Genomic DNA, 27,526 nt, shown 5'->3' on the forward strand with positions numbered 1-27,526 from the left:
GCAGTGAGGGAAGAAGGGGTAAAGAACAAGTTGTTTCTCTGGTTCAGTCTCTCACCCTCTCATTTTCTCTCTTTCAGCCCTCCTCTCTGCATCTCCCTGTCTCTCCCTCCGACCTTGCCTGTCATCTGTATAAAACCGATTTTCCAGCCTGCTGGGTTTCAGCCACATGGGCCCAGAAAATAAGGACACACACACACACACAGAGAGAGAGAGAGAGAGAGAGAGAGCGAGACAGAGAGACAGGGAGACAGGGAGACAGGGAGACAGGGAGACAGGGAGAGACAGGGAGACAGGGAGAGACAGGGAGACAGAACTCTGGGTAGAGGAACGGTAGACCTGACACTCCTGGATACTGTACAGACTGTCTGAAAAGACAGAACAAAACATCAGCTTGCTCAGGATGTTGACAGAAAATAAAATGAAGAAATGTAGACCAAATAGGCTACAGTACAAACAGATCTGACAAGAAACTTGCGTTGAATAGTTTTCCAGTGTTTGTATTTGAAAAGGAGGGAGGGTGACACAAGTGTCGCAAAGACAATGACAACCCCACAAACAATCATTAACCTGATGTGAATGGGCGTCAAACACGCACAAGATGGGCTGTGAAAGAGTCACTTGTTATGACACACTGTATACAGTGTATACACTGGCAGTACAAGCTGTGGAAATGAATGTACACATCAAGCCTAGCCTAATATTTGTTCAATACATATTATCTAATGAAACGAGAACAGAGCTATACGGTGTGTGACAAATTGCACAATAATCCCTATACCCTTATGGGTCCTGGTCAAAAGTAGTGCACTCTTTAGGGAATAGGGTGCCATTTCAGATGCACCTATAGCGTGAATGTTCGTAGAGTGTTCAGTGACCGTGAATGGCTCATTGGTCAACGGAGGTGAGGCGTACTAATCAACCACCAGTGACGCCTTGCATCCACACTGAAAACATACACTGAGCATACCAAACATTAGGTACGCCTTCCTGATATTGAGTGGCACCCCCTCCCCCTTTTGCCCTCAGAACAGCCATAATTCGTCAGGGCATGGACTCTACAAGGTCTTGAAGGCATTTCACAGAGATGCTGGCCCATGTTGACTCCAATGCTTCCCACAGGTGTGTCAAGTTGGCTGGATGTCCTTTGGGTGGTGGACCATTCTTGATGCACACAGGAAATTGTTGAGGGTGGAAAAACCCAGCAGCGTTGCAGTTCTTAATACAAACCGGTGCGCCTGGCACCTACTAACATACACCATTCAAAGGCACTTTGTACATTGTCTTGCCCATTCTCCCTCTGAATGGTACACACTCATACACAATCCATGTCTCAAGGCTTAAAAATCCTTCTTTAACCTGTCTCCTCCCCTTCATCTACACTGATTGAAGTGTATGTAACACGTGACATCAATAAGGGATCATAGCTTTCACCTGGATTCACCTGGTCAGTCCATGTCATGGAAAGAGCAGGTGTTCGTAGTGTTTTTTACACTCAGGCCTGGGAACTAATAATAATAAAATAATATATGCCATGCATGTATACATTTTCATGAGGGTGAACTTAACTATTCTTAAAGATTCCTAAGTATGGCACTGGATTACACAACAGCAACTTACCTGTATCATTGATAACCCTTAATAACTTGTCATTAGCATGTATGAACTTTTTTTTGCTTTGTCATTATGAGGTATTGGCAAAAAAATATATATTTAATCCATTTTAGAATAAAGCTATAACCTAACAAAATGTGGAAAAAGTCAGGGGATCTGAATACTTTCAGAAGGTACTGTATCTAATCGAATCCACAGATTGGGAGTTAAAGATAAATACTTTTACTGACCAGGTATCTCTAGATCTCCCAACAATGCTATTTTAATTTTAGATTAATGTTATGCTTTTTCAGTTATTCCTAAACCGGAGACCAGAAACAGGCTACCCGAGGGCAATACCAGAACAAATAGTTTATTGATTCAGTATACTCACAACAAAATATACAGAGCTGTGATGCCCCAAAAATGCCCCAAAAATTCAACATTTGTTGGTGGCAAGGATTCTGTACAATCATTTTAGCTGAATGTCACAAAGTCTTGAATCGTGAATCATTTTATATACAGTGGGGAGAACAAGTATTTGATACACTCCCAATTTTGCAGGTTTTCCTACTTACAAAGCATGTAGAAGTCTGTAATTTTTATCATAGGTACATTTCAACTGTGAGAGACGGAATCTAAAACAAAAATCCAGAAAATCACATTGTATGATTTTTAAGTAATTAATTTGCATTTTATTGCATGACATAAGTATTTGATTACCTACCAAACAGAAACAATTCTGGCTCTCACAGACCTGTTAGTTTACCTGTATTAACTGCACCTGTTTGAACTCGTTACCTGTATAAAAGACACCTGTACACACACTCAAACAGACTCCAACCTCTCCACAATGGCTAAGACCAGAGAGCTGTGTAAGGACATCAGCGATAAAATTGTAGACCTGCACACGGCTGGGATGGGCTACAGGACAATAGGCAAGCAGCTTGGTGAGAAGGCAACAACTGTTGGCGCAATTATTAGAAAATGGAAGAAGGTCAAGATGACGGTCAATCACCCTCGGTCTGGGGCTCCATGCAAGATCTTACCTCGTGGGGCATCAATGATCATGAGGAAGGTGAGGGATCAGCCCAGAATTACACGGCAGGATCTGGTCAATGACCTGAAGAGAGCTGGGACCACAGTCTCAAAGAAAACCATTAGTAACACCCTACGCCGTCATGGATTAAAATCCTGCAGCGCACGCAAGGTCCCACTGCTGAAGCCAACGCATGTCCAGGCCCGTCTGAAGTTTGCCAATGACCATCTGGATGATCCAGAGGAGGAATGGGAGAAGAGCATGTGGTCTGATGAGACAAAAATAGAGCTTTTTGGTCTAAACTCCACTCGCTGTGTTTAGAGGAAGAAGAAGGATGAGTACAACCCCAAGAACGTCATCCCAACCGTGAAGCATGGAGGTGGAAACGTCATTCTTTGGGGATGCTTTTCTGCAAAGGGGACAGGACGACTGCACCGTATTGAGGGGAGGATGGATGGGGCCATGTATCGCAAGATCTTGGCCAACAACTTCCTTCCCTCAGTAAGAGCATTGAAGATGGGTTGTGGTTGGGTCTTCCAGCATGACAACGACCCGAAACACACAGCCAGGGCAACTAAGGAGTGGCTCTGTAAGAAGCATCTCAAGGTCCTGGAGTGGCCTAGCCAGTCTCCAGACCTAAACCCAGTAGATAACCCAGCGACAGCCCCGAAACCTGAAGGATCTGGATCTGGAGAAGGTCTGTATGGAGGAGTGGGCCAAAATCCCTGCTGCAGTGTGTGCAAACCTGGTCAAGAACTACAGGAAACGTATGATCTCTGTAATTGCAAACAAAGGTTTCTGTACCAAATATTAAGTTCTGTTTTTCTGATGTATCAAATACTTATGTCATGCAATAAAATACAAATTAATTACTTAAAAATCATAATGTGATTTTCTGGATTTTTATTTTAGATTCCGTCTCTCACAGTCGAAGCGTACCTATGATAAAAAATTACAGACCTCTACATGCTTTGTAAGTAGGAAAACCTGCAAAATCGTCAGTGTATCAAATACTTGTTCTCCCCACTGTATCAACTCATACACCCTGTGCCTTGGAATCGGTACATCAAATATCTCCTCCTAAATATTTTGCAATCTTTACGGCACAGCTGTCAACATCCTGGTCCTCAAATGAAACTGGTATACTTTCCTATTTATGCTACTTTTGTTCCCAGTTTGATCCTTTATATTGGGCAAACAGACCAGTTACCTACCTCCTCCCGCTGCCACCTGCCTCCTCCATTTTTGGGGTAATGCTGTAATCAATTGGTTGTGATCCTGGATTGAGCAAGACCTTCCCAAACAATTCCAATAACTCCATGAAAGACATAACTCCACCATTCCAATATAATTTAAAAACAATACACCCTTTTCAAACATATTTTTCAAACAGTTGAAGTCGGAAGTTTACATACACCTTAGCCAAATACCTTTAAACTCAGTTTTACAATTCCTGACATTTAATCCTAGTAAAAATTCCCTGTTTTAGGACAGTTAGGATCCCCACTTTATTTTAAGAATGTCAAATGTCAGAATAACAGTAGAGAGAATGATTTATTTCAGCTTTTATTTCTTTCATCACATTCCCAGTGGGTCAGAAGTTTACAATTAGTATTTGGAAGCATTGCCTTTAAATTGTTTAACTTGGGTTAAATGTTTCAAATAGCCTTCCACAAGCTTCCCACAATAAGTTGTGTGAATTTTGGCACATTCCTCCTGACAGAGTCAGGTTAGTCGGCCTCCTTGCTCGCACGCGCTTTTTCAGTTCTGCCCACAAATTATCTACAGGATTGAGGTCAGGGTTTTGTGATGGAAGCTCCAATACCTTGACTTTGTTGTCCTTAAGCCATTTTGCCACAACTTTGGAAGTATGCTTGGGGTCATTGTCCATTTGGAAGACCCATTTGCGACCAAGCTTTAACATCTTGAGATGTTGCTTCAATATATCCACATAATAATAATGAAATCAGACCTTCCTGCTGATTACCGGACAGACTCATTTCTATAGGAGTACTTTTAACAAGCTAATAATGGAGCTTTGAGTATATAAAAAATGCCATCAAGCCCTGGGGTTTTTCCCAAACTGAAAGGATTTAATAACCTCAAAAAGTTATTCTGATTTGGCCTTTGCACTGAAAGTTTTGTGCATTTGCAAACTCATTCAGAGGATGAGATAACAAACAAAAAAAACATCTGCTTAAAATATTTAGCTTCCTCTTTTGAAATATAATTCAGTGAATCATGGATTCTTCAGTCTTTAGCAACGAGTTTCTGCAAACTTTGAGTAGCGTTCCTGTGTTGGAAATTAAGGAAGAATTTGGTACATTTTTTCTCCATATTCCATCCAGTGTGGTTATTTTTGTAATATATTACATTAGATTGTTCTTGAATATGTTCCTCCGGTTCTTTTTGTTTTTCCTCTAACTTGTTTTGTATCTGTATTTCATTTGTCTTCACTTTAGACATAAACAGCTTTTTTGAACTGATGAATATTGAATTGAATGACCTATGAAGGTACATTTGAAGGTACCCCAAACAATAATGGATGAGCTCATGAGGGCTCTTTGAGTGAGTGGTCTGGCAGAGTGCCACAGCCTCGGTCTGGCGCGCTCACGTGAAAGGTAGCTACGTTCCACTTCATTTGTACAGACAAAGGAATTGTCCGGTTGGAACATTAATGAAGTTTTATGTTAAAAACATCCTAAAGATTGGTTCCATACTTAGTTTGGCATGTTTCTACGGGCTGTAACGGAACTTTTTTGAACTTTTCGTCCGATGTTCGGCGCGTCCTGAACGCGCTTTTGGATTTGTTTACCCAACGCCCTAACAAAAGAAGATATTTGGACATAACTGATGGACATTATCGAACAAATCAAACATTTATGGTGGAACTGGGATTCCTGGGAGTGCATTCTGATGAAGATCAAAGGTAAGTGAATATTTAAAATGCTATTTCTGAGTAATGTTGACTACCCAATATGGCAGGTATCTTTTTGGCTGCTTTGTTGTCTAAAGGCTGTACTCAGATTATTGCATGGTTTGCTTTCTCCGTAAAGTTTTTTTTAAATCTGACACAGCGCTTGCATTAAGGAGAAGTTTAGCTAAAGTTTCATGTATAATAGCCGTATCTTTATCAATGTTTATTATGAGTATTTCTGTAATTTGATGTGGCTCTCTGCACAATCACCGCGTGTTTTAGAACTACTGAACGTAACGCGCCAATGTAAACTCAGATTTTTTAATATAAATATTAACATACATGTATTGTGTAACATGAAGTCCTATGAGTGTCATCTGATGAAGATTATCAAAGGTTAGTGATTAATTCTCTCTATTTCTGCTTTTTGTGACTCCTCTCTTTGGCTGGAAAAATGGCTGTGTTTTTCTGTGGCTTGGTGGTGACCTAACAATCGTTTGTGGTGCTTTCGCTGAAAATCCTTTTTGAAATCAGACTGTGGCTGGATTAACGAGAATTGTATCTTTAAAATGGTGTAAAATACTTGTATGCTTGAGGAATTTTAATTATGAGATTTTTGTTGTTTTGAATTTGGCGCCCTGCACTTTCACTGGCTGGTGCTGGGAGGTTCCACAGGTTAAGGATGTAGAGTGAGTTTCCTGTAAACCGTATATGTTACATTCCGTCCATTTTAGCCACTTAAAAGCTGATCGCCTTTTCTTATAATCTGCTATGCAGATACAATTATAACTGGCTATACTCATGTTCTTTTTGTTTGCTTTTAGTTGTTTTAATCCCTTGCCTGTTTTCCTGTGAGCCAATGCCACAGATGTTAGAACATTGAGTCAGGATATTAAGTGTGTAGTAGATCTGAGTAGGTTGACATGTGTGATAGTGGATGTGATTTAGTGCGAGTGTGTACGATGTCTGGATAAGGTTAAGACTATAATGTGTGAAATAAATAATAACCCAGCCAATTTGCATGGTTGAGTGTATGTGTGTAACATGAAGTGAGAATAGCCTTAATATTAAGGAGGATAAATGTAATCCATATCACCATCATAGTTGCATCATTATTACATTAAACATCACTTTCATAGAAATACACATTCCGGCATTTCCATAATAATTGACGTTTCACGTGGTTATGAAAGGCACATTACATTACTACAGAGACGGCTTCCCTACAGTACAAATGTATCCCGAACAATATATTATTCCCCAATGTCCCTGTTCTGAGATCTTCCTATTGCTTGTTGTAAACATGTAGAGAAAGACTCACAAAAGATAGACACACAAAAAACATTACATTATAGAAACGTGCCACAGATGTCTCATGTTTTGAAAGAGCTTGCAATTGGCATGCTGACAGCAGGAATGTCCAACGGAGCTGTTGCCAGAGAATGTTCATTTCTCTACCAAAAGTCGCCTCCAACATTGTTTTAGAGAATTTGGCAGTACGTCCAACCGGCCTCACAAAAGCACACCAAGTGTAACCACGCCAGCCCAGGACCTCCACATCCGGCTTCTTCCCTTGCGGGATCGTATGACAACAGCCAGATGACTAAACTGAGGAGTATATCTGTCTAATAAGCCCTTTTGTAAGGAAAAACTCATTCTGAAAACTTCTTTTTTTTGCATGTTATTTTTGCATTTCAGCCTAGCTCGGTGCTATCTATTGTGGAGGGCGGCTAGTGGAAAATACAGAGCGTAGGGGTTGGGAATCGTCTATAGTTGCGCCGTAATTGGCTAAGTATTCTGTCACCCATGGGGACACTACGTCACTGAAAAACCTACAGGGAGAGGTAGAGTTCAAGCCCCCTTGGGGGCTGCATTATATTTAGATTAGAAGTGCCCATCCAAGAAGGCTCACGGTCATTGGCCACAGATAAAATTACGTCAAATCACGTTAGATCTACCATAGCTTTGATCGGACATGTCAATACCATACTTTCAAAATCTTAGCTAGCAAGCTAGAGAAGCAGTCATCACCATGAATCAGGTTGACAATCTACTAGCAAATTTTTTATCCTTGTCAAATGAAGAAAAATTATAGATAAATCATATCGGTGCTCATCGACCATTGGACATAAACATTACACAACAAGTTGGAAATTGCAACTTCAACAATGAGTGGTTTGGAAGGAATCAGTGGCTAATTGTAAGCATCACTATTTTGCTTCCCCTGCTATTCAGTGGAGACGGTGTGTGGTCCAAGTCTGGGTTTAAGGGTCTCTTTTCCAAGCTTAAAAGGATAAACAATCACACGCAACTCCACGGGCCAGAAAAGGTTGAATACGTCGGCCATGCTGTCAATCCAACTTCTGCCACGTTCAAAACACCTGGAAACTCAAAACTGGGAAGTCTCAGACTTCAGTGAGTTCAAGACAACTGGGAACTCAAAGAAAAAATACAAGCTCCAACTGGAAAAATATGTTTTGAACGGTCATCCAACTAGGAATTCCAAGTCGGGAACTCGGGCCTCTTTCTAGAGCTCCAACCTGTAGATCAGTGGTTCTTAACCTGGGTTCGATCGAACCCCAGGGGTTCGGTGAGTCAGTCTCAGGGGTTCGGCGGAGGTCAAGACACACATCCGTCTCATATGATTCGTGATGACACGCTCCGCTTGGCCATCATTGGCTGCAGGTGATCACGCTACATCGCTTGGCCTATCTGTGATGCAGGGAATTTGGTGCGCTCAGTAGTCGACTTGTGACTGTCGTGATGGTACGTCTTGTGATTTCTTTCTTAATATTTTAATCACTTCATACTTACTATGTCGAGCAAAAAAAGAAAGTGGTCGGACGAATATGTACAATATGGATTCACATGTATAACCGAACGTGATGGGAGTCAGTGTCCTAACTGCATGATTTGCAATGCCAAGTTGAGCAATTCTAGTCTAGCACCGGCAAAACTAAGAGAACACTTCCTTAAGCTGCATGGAGATGGAAAATACAAGAACACAACGCTCGCTGAATTCAAGGTGAAGAGAGCCAGATTCGATGAAAAGGCTACTTTGCCTGTTCTCGGCTTTGTACCCATCAACAAACCGATCCTCACAGCATCGTACGAAGTTGCTTACCTGATCGCAAAGCAGGGCAAACCACACACCACTGGTGAAACACTCTAAAACCAGCTGTGTTGAAGATGGCGAATATCATGCTGGGAAAAGAGGCCGAAGTTATCCCAAATTCCTCTTTCAAATGACACCATCAGCGACAGAATAGAGGACATGAGCAAAGACATCTTGGCTCAAGTAGTTGCAGATCTGATTTCAAGCCCGGCAAAATTCAGCCTTCAACTCGACGAGACCACAGACGTTTCCAATCTAAGCCAGCTTGCTGTATTCGTGCGCTATGTGAAAGACGACGTGATAAAGGAATAATTTTTATTTTGTAAGCCTCTTACAACAACAACTAAGGCAGCCGATGTGAAGAAACTTGTGGATGACTTCTTCAAAGACAACAATCTTTCGTGGGATATGGTTTCTGCAGTTTGTTCGGACGGAGCTCCAGTCATGCTGGGAAGAAACTCTGGTTTTGGTACGCTAGTGAAAGCCGATGCACCACACATCATTGTTACGCATTGTATTCTGCACAGGCATGCGTTGGCAACAAAAACCTTGCCTCCAAAACTGGCAGAAGTTTTAAAAATTGTAGTGGAATGCGTGAACTCTGTGCGAACTAGTGCTCTGCGGCATCGCATCTTCAGTGAGCTGTGTAAAGAAATGGGCTCTGAATTCGAGGTACTTCTGTACCATTCTAACGTTAGGTGGTTATCCCGGGGACAGGTGCTGAATCGTGTTTTTGCCGTGCGTGTGGAATTAGCCCTGTTTTTGCAAGAGCACCAACATTGTCATGCAGATTGCTTCATTCATTGAGTTCATTCTCATTTTAGCGTACATGGCCGATATCTTCGCAGCTCAATCATCTCAGTCAAAAGATGCAGGGCGGTGGAGTCAACATCATCGAAGCGGAGGAAAACCTGAAGGCTTTTCAAAAAAAGCTACCGTTATGGAAACGACGAACAGAGAACAATAACTTCGCAAACTTTCCCCTGCTGGACGACTGTGTAAGTAAGATCGAAGATCTATCTGGAATCTGAGACATTTCTGTACCCGCTGAACTGAAGCAAGCAATTGCCACGCACTTAGATGAGCTTGCAAATTCTCTCGACGGATACTTCCCTACAAGAGAGTCATATCCAGCATGGGTGAGACAGCCGTTCACGTTTAGTGTTGAGACAACAGATGTCAATGATGAATACCTCGATGAAATCATTGAAATTCAGCAGAGCCAGGTTCAACAGCAACTCTTCAGAACAACAACGCTTTCAACGTTTTGGTGTCAACAAATGGTGACGTACCCTGTTATTGCTAAGAAAGCTCTGGAGATTTTCACACCATTTGTTACAACATATCTTTGCGAGCAATCCTTTTCGAGGATGCTGGACATAAAAACGAAGAAAAGGAACAGACTTTGTTGCGAAAATGACATGAGAGTGGCACTTGCCAAGGTGAAGCCGCACATTTCTGAACTGGTCTCTGAAAGGCAACAGCAGAAGTCACACTGATTTTCAGTAAATATTCATTATTATGTTTTTGTTTTTGTGTGAAAATGATCATCTGTGTGAAAATGTTTTGATGATTTTGTTCTTTGAACACAGTGATGTTGATGCACGGTTCATTTTGTGCACCAGTCAAATATATACCTATGTTTTGAATTTGATTTTTTTTTTCAATTAAGAAGGGTTCGGTGAATGCGCATATGAAACTGGTGGGGTTCAGTACCTCCAACAAGGTTAAGAACCACTGCTGTAGATCATTGACGTCATGATTCAACCTTGTTTTTTTCCTGAGTTCCTGGTTATCTTGAAAGCACCATAAATCAAGAGAATGCCAAAACTTGGATGACAAAGCTTCATTACAAAATTTGCACACAAGAAGAACCGACGCGCCTCCTTCCTGTTCAAGTGAGAAGAGCACAACGGTGAGTCCAAAAATGTATTGTATGCTGCTGCATAGATGATGTAATATGCCAGGGAGAAATGTATACTGCAGCTAAAAAAGTAATAATAAGTGTATTTTGTGTAATAAGCTGTTAGTATCCCTTGACAATAATGGAGCCGGAGAAGGCAGATGTTTTACGTGTCCCCAACCGATTGTGGTTAGTTTTTTTTGTTTACTTGCATTTTTTTGTAACGTATTTTGTACATAATGTTGCCGCTACTGTCTCTTATGACCGAAAATAACTTCGACATCAGAACTGCGATTACTCACCACGGACTGGCAGAATCTTTTTGTCCATTAACGAGTCTGACAAGCCTGCCCCAAACAATATACTGCTTTCTCTGGAACAGGCCCATATCCCTGTGATAAGCGTGAAGAGGAGGCGGACAAAAAGGGGCCAAAGGGCCTTCTGAGAATTCATAGGCGATCGAATAAACCCCCACTGTCTTCCATTCTGCTTGCAAGGGGTGGCGGGCTATGTATTTTTGTAAATAACCGCTGGTGCATGATATCTAAGGAAGTCTTGAGCTATTGAATGAGCTGTATTCCGCCATAAGCAAACAAGAAAATACTCACGCAGGGGCGACACTCCTTGTGACCGGGGACTGCAGGGAAACATAAATCAGTTTTACCATATTGCCATATTGCTATCAGCATGTTACATGTGAAACCAGAGGAGAGAAAACAACTCTGGACTCCACACACAGAGACGCATACAAAGCTCTCCGTCGCCCTCCATTTGGCAAATCTGACCATAATTCTATACTCCTGATTCCTGCTTACTAGCAAAACTGTTCTTTTTTTGTGTATTTTACCCCTTTTTTTCTCCCCAATTTCGTGGTATCCAATTGTTTTAGTAGCTACTATCTTGTCTCATCGCTACAACTCCCGTACGGGCTCGGGAGAGACGAAGGTTGAAAGTCATGCGTCCTCCGATACACCCAACCAAACTGCTTCTTAACACAGCGCCATCCAACCCGGAAGCCAGCCGCACCAATGTGTCGGAGGAACACCGTGCACCTGACAACCTTGGTTAGCGCACACTGCGCCCAGCCCACCTCAGGAGTCGCTGGTGCGCGATGAGACAAGGACTTCCCTACCGGCCAAACACTCCCTAACCCGGACGACACTAGGCCAATTGTGCGTCGCCCCACGGACCACCCAGTCGGTTACGACAGAGCCTGGGCGCGAACCCAGAGTCTCTGGTGGCACAGCTGGCGCTGCAGTACAGCGCCCTTATCCACTTCGCCACCCGGGAGTCCTTAGCCTACTGTTCTGACTTGGTATTGCACATTAAGCATATAGGCTGTTTTGGAGAAATGTCATCATTTGAATATTGTAAGCACTTTCATTGTCTGCTTATATGCCCCCTTAATTTATCCTACAGTTCTGACTTGGTGTACAGGGAGAAAATCATGTAAGAACGGCCCATGTTCTGAATTCTGTTTCTGTACATTTCATAAGTTCTGAACAAATAGTTATATCGGCAATGTCTGTCTTAGCTCGCTCATTAATGTCTTAATCAAAATGACGGATTGCCACTTATCCGCTCATCATTCCCTTATGCAATAGCTTGCACATCTCAATTGTCATAAAAAAAACACACATTTTTTTAAGCAAGTCAGCCATATCAGCTGTATTTTAAAGGCAGTAAATGAGGCTGAATTAACTGTTTCGCTACCAGACGAGGTTCCGCTGATAGCCAGGTGTAGCAGTGGTGAGGATTCACTCCATGGTGCTGAAAACAAAGCTCTGCTGTTGGGACAGCTTTACAGTATTTGTAACAGTTTGTGGGCACCGTTTGTCACCGTTATAGTGCAATTAATGTATTGTTTAGTGTTGTGGCTTTGCTGGCATGATTAATTTTGCCTCACCAATACTTACATGGTAAAATCGCCACTGTGTGTGTGTGTGTGTGTGTGTGTGTGTGTATATATATATAACGCATTAGCCTGTAGTTTCATAAAGCTTTGATAAAAAGGGAACTTCCACATTACAAGATTATGTGAGGTGTCAGAATTGGCAGAGAGGTGCTGTCTAGACTCACCTCTTCGTACTGCAATATGCCAAAAGTCAATTAAATACTCTTCCTATTTTATTCAAATGTTTCACACCTTGTAACAACGCTGGTATGGCCTCTGGCCCACTGTATATAACTGTCAAATCAAAACGGGCTTTTCTCCTTTTCCTAGATCAAATGCAGATCTTTTTTTGTGATAATGTTTTGATGTAAAACTGTCAGTTCATCTGTTTAATATACCAGTAGATCTAAAGAGAGACCCTTCAGGAGTTATCAGAGATAGGCCACAATCAGTCGTCGGGAAGGCAGTCAATCAGTCAGTCAGCTAGACAGACAGACAGACAGACAGTGTGACTTCCCACACATAACACCAACTCCCGCTTACAGACAACAAGCAAATATCGCTTGCTTGTGCTGTGACTATTGGCCATTTGAATGAAGTTACAATGCAAACAAAACGCAAATGGTTCATACATGCTGATAGTTCCAGTAGAAGGTAATGGGGTGGCTACCAATATTGTGTTGACTGACAGATGACAAGTCCCTATAGAAGATTACAAATCTATTTAGAGGAAGAGTTAGAGAGTGAGACTTGGAAGAAGAAAAAATAAAATTATCTTTTCCAAAAGGGTTTTTCGGCTGTCCCAATAGGAGAACCCTTTTGAGTTCCATGTAGATCCCCCTGTGGAAAGGATTCTACAAGGAACCCAAAATAGTTCTACCTGGAACCACAAAGGGTTTTCCTAGGGGTCACAGAGGGATCTTCAAAGGGAGAGGAAGAAGAGAGCTAGAGCGAGAGAAAGAAATGAGAGAGAACAGTGAGAGAGCAAGTGACTGTGAGGAACAGAGGGGAGAGAGTGAGTGAAAGGGGGAGGAGTGGATGATGTTGATCCAACAGCACGCTATGCCATACAGGCTTATCATTGTGTAGGATTTAATGTTTTCCGTCATGATGCCGTCAAGCTGAAACCTGTTTGGCCAGAAAGTGACACTGAGTTTAGAGACACTCCTCTCAAGCACTGACTGCTGGATCTCACCTCAGCTGACCACAAAACACAGAAGGAAGACCAAAAGGCCTGGTAAAAAGTAGTGCACTATATAGGGAATAGGGTTCCATTTGTGACAGAGATCAAGTGGGTACTTAGAATATCAGCAATTATTTTGTGAGTGAAAACGACTAAATTGAGCATCGAGTCGATAGCAACACAAGCAAGATAAAATCACAAAAACATAACTGCAGAACACATGTCCAAACATTGACTGACTCACTCTACTCCCCCTTCTATGAACAGGGGAGGGGAGAGATAGCTAATAATAATCTCACCGCCGGCTGGCCAGCAACCAACATTACCATCATCGCAGTACAAAGGAAATGTAGAGCAGCTCATAGAAAGGCTTCATAACGATTTACAAAGTGACCCGTCAAACAGATTTCCACTGACAGCCTGACAGGTTGCCCGTCATTCCTCCTCCTCCCAGTCCTTCCTCTACTGCATTCCTTTGCCCTACCACCTCCTCTTCATCTTCCCCCTCCCTTTCTCTCGCTCATCTCTTCCTCCACCTTTTCTTCTTTCTCTTGCTCCTCCTCAGCAAAGGGAAATACCTCCCCTCCTCCCGACTGTTTCAGGAGCTGGCTGAAGAATGGGCCTGGCTCAATAGAAGCAGGCAGGCAAGAAGCCTATTCAATTCCCTCTCTCGCTCCCTCTCTTTCCAAACACAAGACCCCTTCAAACAAGTGGGAAACAAGAGGGAAAAGACTTCCTTCGTGGGAGTTGTCTAGTTAAAGTGACAGTCTGCCCCTGATAAGGAACTTGTGACAGAATACAAGTGGCGGAACATCAGTGGTCGCATGGAGAGTTGAAAAAGACAAGTTGCCAATTGTAACAGTTTACTTTTTAGTTTATCGGAACGAATGTGTGTGTATGAGTTATAGGTATTTAGTGCCTGTGTCATGCATTATAATGCATTGTACATATCTTATAAGGCTTTATTAACGGTTATAATTCAATAAAGTGTTACAAGGTAAAATATCATTTGAACCCCTCAGCTGAGCAGGACATTGTGACCACTGCTTCCTCCTTCACTAAACAGGAGTGGAAACATGCTGTTCCACGTTCAACATGCATACTTACTGTGGACAGACAGGCAGGAGTGAGGAAATTAAGGTAGTTTCCATTATTCATCTAGGCTACAGTATTGGGAAGGTATGCCACTGTCTTTCAACTGACAAAGTCTAACTTTGAGGTATTGAGGACAGCTTCAACATGAGTACACTAGCAGCCTAAAGGCAGCCTAGCTAGTGCTAACAGGGAAGAAGATGTATCTGTTTTGTTGCCTGCTGAACGGTTTGGTTATACGCTAAAAGGAGAAAAGCACCTTGGCTGTGCCTGGCTTTTAAAAACAGCAGTGTGTGTTTGTGTGTGTTCAAGGAGAACATGCCCTTAGTCAAAACACACATTTCAGTTTTTCCTGTTCTGTTCCGGTCTTCCAAAAACAAAGGAATTCCAGAGAAAATAAGGACAGGAAGCGCCCCAACCCCCCACACACACACTAACAGACATGTCACGCGCACACACACCTCTTATGAAATACAGTTATATTGATTAGATATATCAGGGAGACGTACTTCCGACATGACATCATATGTGTGTGTGTGTGTGTGTGTGTGTGTGTGTGTGTGTGTGCAGTTCATAGACAGGCTAGCCCTATTCCCTGTCTGTGTCTGATGTTTACCATCCCACCCAGCCCACTATGCACAGATCTGGGATCAGCTTTTCCTCATCTATTAGGAGCTATAAAGTTGAAATGGCTCTGAGAACAGTTGTTAGGGAAACACATTATAATAACATTACATGTTATGTCTATTATGAGGTATTATAAAAGAAATGATGTAATCTCAGAAGTCATCTGCCTAGGTCCTCCCGAGTGGTGCAGCAGTCTATGTCACTGCATTGCAGTGCTTGACGCGTCACTACAGCCCAGGGTTCGATCTCAGGCTGTGTCGCAGAAGGCCGTGACCGGGAGACCCATTAGGAGGCGCACAATTTGCGTCGTCTAGGTCGGGGGATGGTTTGGCCGGCCAGGATTCCCTTGTTCCATCGTGCTCTAGCGACTCTTTGTGGCCGGCCGGGTGCCTGCAAGCTGACTTCGGTCGCCAGGCGCACAGGTGTTTCCTCCGACACATGGGTGCGGCTGGCTTCCGGGTTAAGCGAGCAGTGTGTCAAAAAGCAGTGCGGCATGGCTGGGTTGTGTTTCGGAGGACGCATGGCTCTCGACCTACGCCTCTCCTGAGTCCGTACGGGAGTTGCAGCCGATAGTCTTGTCCTATCTACCAAGTGGATACCACGAAATTGGGGAGAAATGGGGTAAAAAGTTAAACTAATAAATCCAAATACAATATATATATATATATTTTTTTTTATTTTTTTATAAATAGTAATCTGCCTAGCTTTACATAGTCTGTTCTTGTTGTTAGTTTACACACCTGGCATATGTTCCTGAGAAATGGGGATTTGAGCATCTTCTGAATCATTTTAAATCATACAGAAAATGAGAGAGTACCGTTGTTTGTCAACAGATGATTATAAATCACAGCAAGACAATGACAAACATTGTTTTGGAGGCTGCAAGCTGGGCCCTGGCAAGGACTGCAGTGGACAGGGCCCTGGCAAGTACTCTGCAGTGGATCAATGCTTGTCTCCGGGAACAAACAAAGGTGGGGACACATTTGCGCAACGCACGCACGCACGCTAGTGTTGCACGATATACGGAAACGTCTGTATTTTTCCGATACTAGAACATGAACAACGGTTTGGTGCTAGAACTTGTTACTTTTGGTACTTGTCAAATGTGTCTCACGGATCAAGTCTGTCTAAGCACAGCAGACGTCCCCCCTTATTATGGAGTGAGCATGCCGTGCCTGCTCCCCTTAGCCTGCACTGGGAGTCTGGGCTGCATCATGTTAGCTCCCCTCTCATGCTCCCCTTAGCCTGCACTGGGAGTCTGGGCTGCATCATGCTAGCTCCCCTCTCATGCTCCACTTAGCCTGCACTGGGAGTCTGGGCTGCATCATGTTAGCTCCCCTCTCATGGTCCACTTAGCCTGCACTGGGGGTTTGGGCTGCATCATGTTAGCTCCCCTCTCATGCTCCCCTTAGCCTGCACTGGGAGTCTGGGCTGCATCATGTTAGCTCCCCTCTCATGCTCCACTTAGCCTGCACTGGGAGTCTGGGCTGCATCATGTTAGCTCCCCTCTCATGCTCCACTTAAGTTAACACACTTGAATAATGCGACACCACATGTAGAAATGTTAAATCTGTTAATTACTGTTTGCAAAACAATGTCCATACAGGCTAGAACACGTTACAATGCAAGAAGATAGCGGTAGCTTCCAGCTTTACAGGCTAACTTTCCTTGCTAGCTAACAGCTTAAGCTAACATCAATTCACTACCCCTAGTACTTTGTGATAATATGCTAACAATGACAAACATTGTAGCATGAAGTGCAAATTGTAGCATGAAGTGCAAATTGTAGTGTATTCAATTTTTTATAAAATGGCTTCTAAAGTTTGTAATTTCCACCTAAAAATGGTAGACAACTAATTGCCACCAAAACTTTATTAATTCACTTAAAAAAAATAATTGGTCTCTCTCTCACGTCTCTCCCAAATATTATCTTGTGTCAGTGAATTTATTGCCCCAGCAAACTGACTCTGCGTGAATAGTGCTCCAACTGACGACCCCCTCCTGCTTCATGAATGATGGTTAAAGAGCATGCACTTTTATAAAATAAGCTACTTCTATGCAAATGTTGTTGATCAGTAGAATAAATTAAGTCCCAAATGGAAGGCAAACAGATTAACCTCTGTAGCCCCATGAAAATCAGCCAAAACTACTGCAAAGGGAGAGGAAAATAATATTGTATCTGGTACAACACATCGACTGGCTGATAAACTGGGGAGATGATTTCCGATTGGGGTGATTTAGGGTTAAGTATCAAAAATATATTGTAGATATTGTTTTATTTATGTAGTTTAGATATACTGATGAGTGATATCATTTCACTGAATGACCAAAGTGATAACTATTTTAATTAGACAGGTACACGACAGCTGTCATGGGATGAGACAAATATGCTTTTCCTCTGGCCCCCTCTACCCCTCTTTCACCTCTGTCTTTCTCTCTCTCCACAGCGAGGGAGGTTTTAATATGTCTCTTTATCTGAGCTGCCCAGGCAGCAGGGGTATGAAAGGACCGGCAGGGCTTAGAACCCTGGGAAACAGCCACGCACGCACGCACGCACACACACACACACACACAGCCTGGCTTACACTGCCAGAGTCACAATGAGGGGAGGGCAGCAAGTGGGCACACACACAACTCACACACACATACTCTATCGTTCTCTCTCTAAAGGACACACTCGCTGCTGGATGAGTGGTTGGGAGGAGGCGGCAGGCAGGGAGAGACAGAGCGCTGTGGGGCTTGCAGTGGCACGCCAATTTGATATTGGGACATGTGGGAACACAACTAAAATGTTTACATTGTGCAACAAAAACAGAAACACAACTGTATATTAGTGTAAATACGTGCTTGCCTCACCTCTTGCCCAAATATTCCATACTCAGGAAATGTTGATACTCCATCCACATCAGTTTTTATTTTCTTATTTTCTCTATTACACAACACCCCAATATCTAACATTTGACCTTCAATTAGTTTCACTGTGTACAAATGTCAGAAAACAAGGAATTACAGTACAGATCTGCTATCTTAATTTGATCACTCTGTTGTCGCAACAAATTTTCCACCGCAGCATGAAGTGCAAATTGTAGTGTATTCAATTTTTTATAAAATGGCTTCTAAAGTTTGTAATTTCCCCTTAAAAATGGCAGACTTGATTTGTCCTTACGAAAAATGTATCAACCCCTACAAAAATGTCCATTAATTAGAATCCACATAATAATTAAAATGTCCTGTTGGTGCAGGATTATTTTCCTGCTGTGAAAAGCAGAGTCAAATTAAAGATACAATCCGGGATTTTAAGAACTTACAAATTCTTAACATAGTGTACGCATTGGAATTCGTAACATGCCATACAACTACAGCACAAGTCAAAAGTTTGGACACACCTACTCAAACCAATTGAGATGGTTTGGGATAAGTTGGACCGCAGTGTGAAGGAAAAGCAGCCAGCAAATGCTCAACATATGTGGGAACTCCTTCAAGACTGTTGGAAAAGCATTCCTCATGAAACTGGTTGAGAGAATACCAAGAGTGTGCAAAGCTGTCATCAAGGCAAAGGGTGACTAATTTGAAGAATCTCAAATATAAAATATATGTTGGATTTGATAAACACTTTTTTGGTTACTACATGATTCCATATGTGTTATTTCATACTGTTAATGTCTTCACTATTATTCTACAATGTAGCAAATAGTAAAAATAAAGAAAACCCCTTGAATGAGTAGGTGTGTCCAAACTTTTGAATGAATGCATGCGCGTGTGTGTAAATTAGAGGTCGACCGATTAATCGGAATGGCCGATTAATTCGGGCCGATTTCAAGTTTTCATAACATACCGATGTTTTTTTTTTGTTTACAGCTTTATTTAATCTTGATTTAACTAGGCAAGTCAGTTAAGAACACATTCTTGTTTTCAATGACGGACTAGGAACGGTGGGTTAACTGCCTCGTTCAGGGGCAGAACGACAGATTTTTTACCTTGTCAGCTCGGGGGACTCAATCTTGCAACCTTACAGTTAACTAGTCCAACGCTCTAACCACCTGATTACATTGCACTCCACGAGGAGCCTGCCTGTTACGCGAATGCAGTAGAAGCCAAGGTAAGTTTAATGCTAGCTAGCAACTTATCTTATAAAAAAACAATCAATCAATCATAATCACTAGTTATAACTACACATGGTTGATGATATTACTCGTTTATCTCGCGTTTTCCTGCGTTGCATATAATCGATGCGTTGCGTCATTGCTCCAACGTGTACCTAACCATAAACATCAATGCCTTTCTTAACATCAATACACAGAAGTATATATTCTTAGCAGGCAATATTAACCAGGTGAAATTGTGTCACTTCTCTTGCGTTCATTGCACGCAGAGTCAGTGTATATGCAACAGTAATTTGCCAGAATTTTACGTAATTATGACATAACACTGAAGGTTGCCCAGGCTCTGTCGTAACCGGCCGCGACCGGGAGGTCCGTGGGGCGAAGCACAATTGGCCTAGCGTCGCCCGGGTTAGGGAGGGCTTGTCTCATCGCGCACCAGCGACTCCTGTGGCGGGCTGGGCGCAGTGTACGCTAATCAAGGTGGCCAGGTGCACGATGTTTCCTCCGGCGCATTGGTGCGGCTGGCTTCCGGGTTGGATGTGCGCTGTGTTAAGAAGCAGCGCGGCTTGGTTGGTTGTGTATCGGAGGACGCATGACTTTCAACCTTCGTCTCTCCCGAGCCCGTACGAGAGTTGTAGCGATAAGACAAGATAGTAGCTACTACAACAATTGAGGAGAAAAATTCACACAAAAAAAAAAAACTCTGTAGCATCATTTGAAGATGGCACATCTGTATGTATCCTAGAGGACTCAAGTTTCCTAACAGCAAGTGTTTTACTATCAAATTATAGTACTTTTGTTTTTAGGTCTGTGCCGGTACAGTTTTGTTTTGGTCGGTTTGTTTTTTTTGGATGTGATTCTACCCTCTTCATGCAGTCTACACCATCACTCTCCATCCCACACACATAGTAACATTAAACTCACAGACATAAAGACATGACTCCAGACTTCCTATAAAGGAATAGAAGATCATTATTCTGATGAGGTAATAGAAAATGCATTTGAAATAGTAGTGATGAGAGGTGGGTGGCTTCACAAAAACAATCAATTACACTGTTACTCTGGTATGAGAGAGACTTGGCAGAGGTTGTAGTTAACTTCCATACAGTCAGAGAGGCTGTATTATCAAATGAGAGACCTATATAACCTAGACGGATCACAGAGGAGAGAGCTGACAGTGAACTCACCAACCCAGCATGGAAACAGAAGAGACTAATGAGCTAGGCTTGTGTCCTAAATGGCACCCTATTCTCTACAGAGCGCACTACTTTTGACTTTCAAAGTAATGCACTATATAGGGAATAGGGTTCCGTGGGGGATGCAGCCCTACTGTACTGTACTCACAAGAAAACAGTCTAAGGATAAGGACAACGTGTTTGTCTTAAACAGGATTTACAAGACAAACACACACTAGTGCTGAGCGATTAACTGACATTGTGATTTTTTTCATTATTAAACAACTAATTGACCGACGTCGGTTCAATTACTTGAATTCCATTTAGTTCTGGGTTTTTTTGTGAGCCCAACGTGCCGTTTCTCTAGAGAAATAATTAAATTTCCTAGCGAAATGAAGTCAAGAAATATATGGCACACTGGGCTGAAGGGAGTTGTAGTTTTCACTAGGCAAATATTGAACCTAGTTCAGTTCAGAAATGTGGTAATTAAAGGGGAAATTTAAAAAATGTTCAACTTCATATTCATCATCTCCAGCACCACCCCAACATCAACATGTGAAAAAGACAAGTTTCTATGTGTTGTTGTAATTGGTTAAAAATCACACAATGCACATGGATGATGTTATTGGAAACAATTATCTTCACCTATCTTTTTTACTACAAAACAAAGAAACGCGCCATTTTCACATATGTTGCTGTTGGTGTGGTGCTGGAGACGATGAATATGAAGTTGAATTTGTTATTTTCCTTGAACTACAATGACCATAATCCACTGCGTCTTTTTTTTCCTACTTGGACAGAGATGGATACACTTTTACGTCTGCTATGTTAGGTTAGATACACACAGACCACATGAGAGAGAGGGATAGAGACGGTTTGTGAAAGTATGCCTTATCTACTTTGAAAAACTAATAAAATGATTGCCAGGCAGCTCTTCAGCATTCTTTGCCAGGCTGGCCTAGCTAAATAGGATGACTAAAGACAGTACAGTATGGGGAGCACAGAGACAACGTTAGACAGTTGTCTTTCTGGCTGCTACTGTCTGAGCAGAGATGAGATGATGACTAAATAAAACTAAGTAATATACAACTAAAATAATTTATTATTTCATAGTCATTTCCTATTTTTCTATGTGGACCTGACAGAGACAATGGAATACTTGCAATGGTTGCAATTGAATGATCACTATTTTTGGCTTTGGAATTTCATAATGCATTTAAGGTATAAATTATTATTTTTTAATCGTAAATGTAGATATTTTTTTTTATAATCAAACCACAAATGATCCGACCTCAAAAAGCACTAATCGCTCAGCACTAACACACACACACTCGCGTGCAGATTGCTCAGACACACACTTCACTGCCACAGACACAGCAAGTGAAGATTTCATCAGCAGTAAAAATGTCAAGGTAATTGTTTGCGATGGTGAGAAATCTTGAGTGCAGGCAGCCAGTCAGTCAACCAGTCAGTCAGTCAGTTAGCCAGTCAATCAGTAGGTCAGCTGCCCAGCCAGTCAGCCAGGTAGGCAGGGAAACAGGCAGGCATGGAGGACGGATGGACAGACGGACAGTGGTAGGGAACATTGTGTTCTCCTTGAACTCTCATCTTGTTCCTCGTGGAGCCTCCTAGCCGGGTGTCATTTATCATTCAAGGGCCCCTGCTCCAGCACTGCCCAGACACACACACAGGCATGCACACACACTGCTCAGACACACGCACTGCAGAAGGGAACTGAACAGGACGTGGCCATTGTGACATCCCCTTCCCTGCACTCGTTGCGCAAAGTACCAACGAACGTCAAATCAAACATGCATGAGCCAGTGACAGGGTAAGGCCAGTGAGTTCTCTTTTTCCAGTCTCTCTCTCGCTCTTTCACTCACATGTACTTTCTGTTTCTCTACCTGTATCTACCACTCTTCTCTCTCTCTCCCCCTCTGCCTCTTTCAAGGAAAGGCACTTACCGAGACAGGGGCTATATGCTGTTCTAATACCTTACTGAAGTAAAGGCTCTCATTAAACGACGAGTGAGTGTTACCGGCTGATCCCCCCCCCCCCCCCCCCCCCAGAAGACTGGTCTGAGGCTGGTTGGCAGAGGTAAAATGGATAGATAGGCCCCACAGGGCAGCACTCACAGATGTGTGAATAGAAGTCAGTAACAGTGAGTCAGAGTACCAGTCTGCGCTCTCTTGATATGTGCTTGTTTACAATATTGTAACACCCTATAAACAAAACCAAATAGTAGTTTGATCTTTCGCTCGCTCTCTCAACCTAGCTGGGTAAATATAGTTAGAGTGCCAGTTTCTATTAAGGTCTAATGCTACACAATAGTAATTCAAATCAAATGGAATTGCGACCAGGAGGCTATCATGCAGTCAAATTAATCAATAGCCTTTTGGAGAGAGAGATAACAAATCCAATAGTGTGAACACTGAGGAAGTCTGGTGCAGTCAAATTCAAATAGAACACTTCAGATATGCAATATGTCCAAATGTAAAAGCTCCATGCAGTTTTAGATTTTCCTAATATTCCTCTGCAATATTGACATATTTCTCCACTTAAAGATATTTTCCCTGACATAAATTTCAAGAAAATACAAATTAAAGCATTTCACAAAAACAACTGATATGTTCAACAACCAAGAGAATCACGCCACACAGAGAGAATCTGACTGACAGAAACAAAGGTTCCTTGTGCTATGGGACAGACGGACAGGAGTGGGTGGTATAAGAGCCGAAGGCATGACACCAGCAGACAGAGAATCCATGTCTAGTGAGCGAGTCTGAGTGAACGCCAGCCAACAATTTCACAACCCTCTACAATAGAACACTAACAGTTAGGTGAAACGTCAAGCTGTCACAGCAGTGATTAGTGTGGTGTAGGTTCTAAATGCGTTACCTTAGCTCAATTCTAGACTGAGGCTGTGGGTGGGGAATGGGAAGAGAGAGAATATGGAAGAAGAATGGAACTACTACGAGTTTGTGATTGAGTGAGGAGCAATGGGAGTGTATTTAAAGGGTTTCATCTTGCTTTATTTCCTTGTATCCATTGCCTAATGAATGCCGATAGGTGGATGGGCTTCCCTCATACAGCTTATCTTGGCTGACTAGGGAAGCTGTGGGTGGAATAGCAACAGAATCATAATACACATTCCGGCCTAGATCCAATATGCATAGGATTAATTTCCTTGTTTCCTCTATGGTCTCCCTTAATCCACCACTCCACTCACCCACACTGTCAGTCCATAAACACAGCATTGATTCCAATTGTATTGATTGGCTTCGTTTCCTTGTCTCCTTTGCTTCATGACTGCTGACAGGTGAAAAAAGGTGGATGGGTGGGCTTCCCTCATACAACTTGCACCTGTTATCTTGACTGACAGTGAGATAGTGTGTGTGTATGGTGTGAGGCTTTAGAAGTGTTGTTAACTTACAGTTACACTGACTAGGTCAAGTTCACTGTTTCCAATTATGTTTTATTAACACATTCTTACAAGCTGTGTCTATTAATCAATTATAAACATAAAACATTACAGTTATGTTAAGGACAGTGTAAGCAGCTGGTCACATGTTCACATTTAAACGGTGTGTATTGTAGACTACATTAAACTACCTTTATGATAACATAAACAAAACCCATCCATGTGCCTATGTATTACCTGTTGGATTACGGTTTTCTGGAAGTGGAGTTTCATGCCCCTTTACAACATCTGAAATCAACATCCATAGCTTTTCCTCCCTCCCTGCCTCTCTCTGAACTACCGCACCCGCTCCAACTCGTGTTTCCCCCAACTCCCATGCCTCACTAACGAGAGGAAAAGGGCATTCTCTCTCTCTCCCTCCCGTTCATTCAGTGCAGTCTACAAGTTTTTTTCCTCTGCGAGTTGGCTGCTCTCTGTCTCTCCCATCATGGCCCGGGTGGAGAGGGTAATGAAAGAGAAGCCAGTTCTGCTCCCTCCTTTTCTCCCTCCCACCCACCGGGAGGTCCGCCCGCCGCTGCCCCGGCTGGCCTCACATCCAGACGGAGGAATTTATCGGGGAGGGCTCGCCAGAGACGCCGCCGCCCGTGGCACGCACAGCGGCCCAGCGATTGGTTTTCTGCAAGTCTGATTGGAAAATACAATGCAAGATATAAAGTCTATTTTAACAGTTCAGTGCTGCATAATTTACGTGGCGCGGGCATACAAATAATAGCCTAGTAGCTAGGCCTAGACATTTTACATGTTGAGAGCGGGAGATACAAATGTTACATTGTAACACTAACAACGTGCCAAAACAGCAAAGCAGTTTGGATTTGTGGTAGGCTATTATTACAACAGGTAGGCTAGGCTATTTTAGAAAGCAGTCAACTCAGTCCAGCCTTGTTTTGCTTGCTGAACTAGCCTATTAGTTACCTGACATACATTCCCAGATTAAGGGAAGATTAACCCCAGCAAACTAATCAACGTCATTTGTTTACCAACAATCAAACAGCCGTCTCTAAATGTCTCAATGTAGGCTAAACGCAACCGAACAAACCACAACTAACCGCACGCAAGCAACAAATCCACGCTGTGCACGGACCTAGCTAAAAAATATATATTTCTAGACTCGGACGCAATAGTAAAAATAAAAAAAATACCCTATCCAGTTTAAGTATACCGGCTGGTTCTGTTCTGATTCTCTGGCTTCTGGGTCAGTCTATTGTTGGCGCTGGGGTTGAGTATGGCCAGCGAGTAGCGAACTCATCGAAGGCAGTAACGTTAATGCCCACACACAAAACCATGTCTGTCTGTGCAACCAACCCACGGCGAGGTGTGATTGAACAGCCTACAATACGGAAACAACCACGGAACGGAACTTACTTTTAGCTCGGCTAGGAGAAGAAATCCGCTTTGTTTTCCCGAATTTCGTGTAGACCTACACTGCGTCCTTTTTCACTTCACAAATACAAGAAAAACCGATCACCGTAGCGTTAGCGTGTGAGTGACTGAATCAACTACCGTAGAGAGCCACGGCAAGTTGAAGTGTCAAATTACACTGGCTATTCAGTTACCACAGAAGGAGCCATGCTTTGCGGCTGCTGACAAAATGTGTCCCAGATTCCGGTGGTGGGAGCGATTTAGGAATACTACGGGAGTGACCTGCATTACAGAAAGGCCATAGGACAAGCTGGAAACGCCTGAGCGGACGAGAGTGAAATCATTTTTGCCATGGTCAGTTTGGATTTCGATTCTTAGTGGAGGAGGTGTGTTAGGTAATGTATTACCAACTGAATACATTTTTCAAATATTTATAAACTGTTGAAATCAAATCACTCAAAAACGTGCTAAACTATTTAATAGATGCAGGCCTATATTAGGACTAATATTGATTATATAAATGATGATACTAATAGCCTAATAATAACAAATGGTAATAATGATTACAATGATAATACACAAATCAATACAAATATGCCTATATTGTAATAATAATAACAACACTCACATAATAATAATAACATAAGCTAGCTAATATGTCTACATAAACACTATTCACAATATGCATAATCATAATAATTATAATAATTGAAATAATAGGAGAATATTATAAATAGTCTTAATTGCATATAAAATAAACAAATTATTGTTGTTGTTATCATTAGGCTACTATTTTCCTCCTCGTCATCATTGTCATCTCTGAATAACAACATCGTTGATAGCCTATATTTTACATGTCACATCCGCTCTCAGTCGTCGACAGAGAGTCCGAGCGCCATGCAGATCTTTGGTAAGTAGGCTATCGGTTCCGTATTTTGCGAGTCACCGGTCTCCGACGGAAGCTACGGAATAACAAAGACATGTTTGAGAGGCGAGCAGCGGCAGCTACAGCGGCAGGCTTGGCTGAGTGCTGACGTCAAGGAACAATGTCTCCCCGACACACACGCACGCGCTCGCACACACAGGAACGAGTGCACACACGCGTGCATGCACACTTCGCGCAAACACACACGCACACTCATACACACACGCACACTCACAGAGCAGGCAAGCTCTTAGTGAAGCACAGCTGAATTGCCCGGAGGGAGGGCCAAGCAGTGCTGAAGCTGGAGCAGTACATCAAATAGAATCAATCACTTCTCATGCTGTGCTTGTTTCGCTCCTTCCCTCCCTCTCGTCCTGCCTTTCATTCTTGTTATCTCTCTCTCTCTCTCTCTCTCTCTCTCTCTCTCTCTCTCTCTCTCTCTCTCTCTCCCTCCCTCTCTCTCTCTCTCTCTCCCTCCCTCTCTCTCTCTCTCTCTCCCCCTCTCTCTCTCTCTCTCTCTCTCTCTCTCTCCCTCTCTCTCTTGCTCTCAATTCAATTTCAATTTAAGGGATTTATTGACATGGAAAGCATATGTTAACATTGCCAAAGCAAGTGAAGTAGATAGTAAACAAAAAATTGACAGTAAATATTACACTCACAAAAGTTACACTCACAGTACACTCGCATTATTTGGTGTTTTACATTGTGCACAGAGGATTTTTTTGCAGAATTCTGCATGCAGAGTCTTAATTTGGTGTTTGTCCCATTTGTGAATTCTTGGTTGGTGAGCGGACTCCAGACCTCACAACCATAAAGGGAAATGGGTTCTATAACTAGGGTTCTATAACTAATTTAAGTGTTTTTAGCCAGATCCTAATTTGTATGTCAAATTTTATGTTCCTTTTGATGGCGTAGAAGGCCATTCTTGCCTTGTCTTTCAGATCATTCACAGTTTTGTGGAAGTTACCTGTGGCACTGATGTTTAGGCTGAGGTATGTATAGTTTTTTTGTGTGCTCTATAGCAACGGTGTCTAGATGGAATTTGTATTTGTGGCCCTGGCAACTGAGATTTACTGTCAGGGCCTAGGTCTGACATAATCTGTGCAGAAGATCAAGGTGCTGC

General features: G+C 42.5%; 1 protein-coding gene across 8 annotated transcripts in view; it reads right to left on the minus strand.

Moving 5' to 3' along the window:
* zmiz1a (zinc finger, MIZ-type containing 1a) overlaps positions 1-25,840 on the minus strand; it is a 226,251-nt gene extending 200,411 nt beyond the window's left edge. For 4 of the 8 annotated variants that reach the window (XM_090242241.1, XM_090242225.1, XM_090242233.1 and 1 more), the window contains exon 1: positions 25,482-25,800. The gene's annotated coding sequence lies outside the window, so the exon portion shown is untranslated. Of the gene's footprint in view, positions 1-25,481 lie in introns of all 8 variants that reach the window. The other 4 variants (XM_036986835.2, XM_036986831.2, XM_036986832.2 and 1 more) reach the window with 2 other exon arrangements.
* Positions 25,841-27,526: the final 1,686 nt, after the last annotated feature.

Source organism: Oncorhynchus mykiss, chromosome 1 (assembly GCF_057628025.1).
Source record: "Oncorhynchus mykiss isolate SJ-2025 chromosome 1, ASM5762802v1, whole genome shotgun sequence".
Lineage (NCBI taxonomy): Eukaryota > Metazoa > Chordata > Actinopteri > Salmoniformes > Salmonidae > Oncorhynchus > Oncorhynchus mykiss.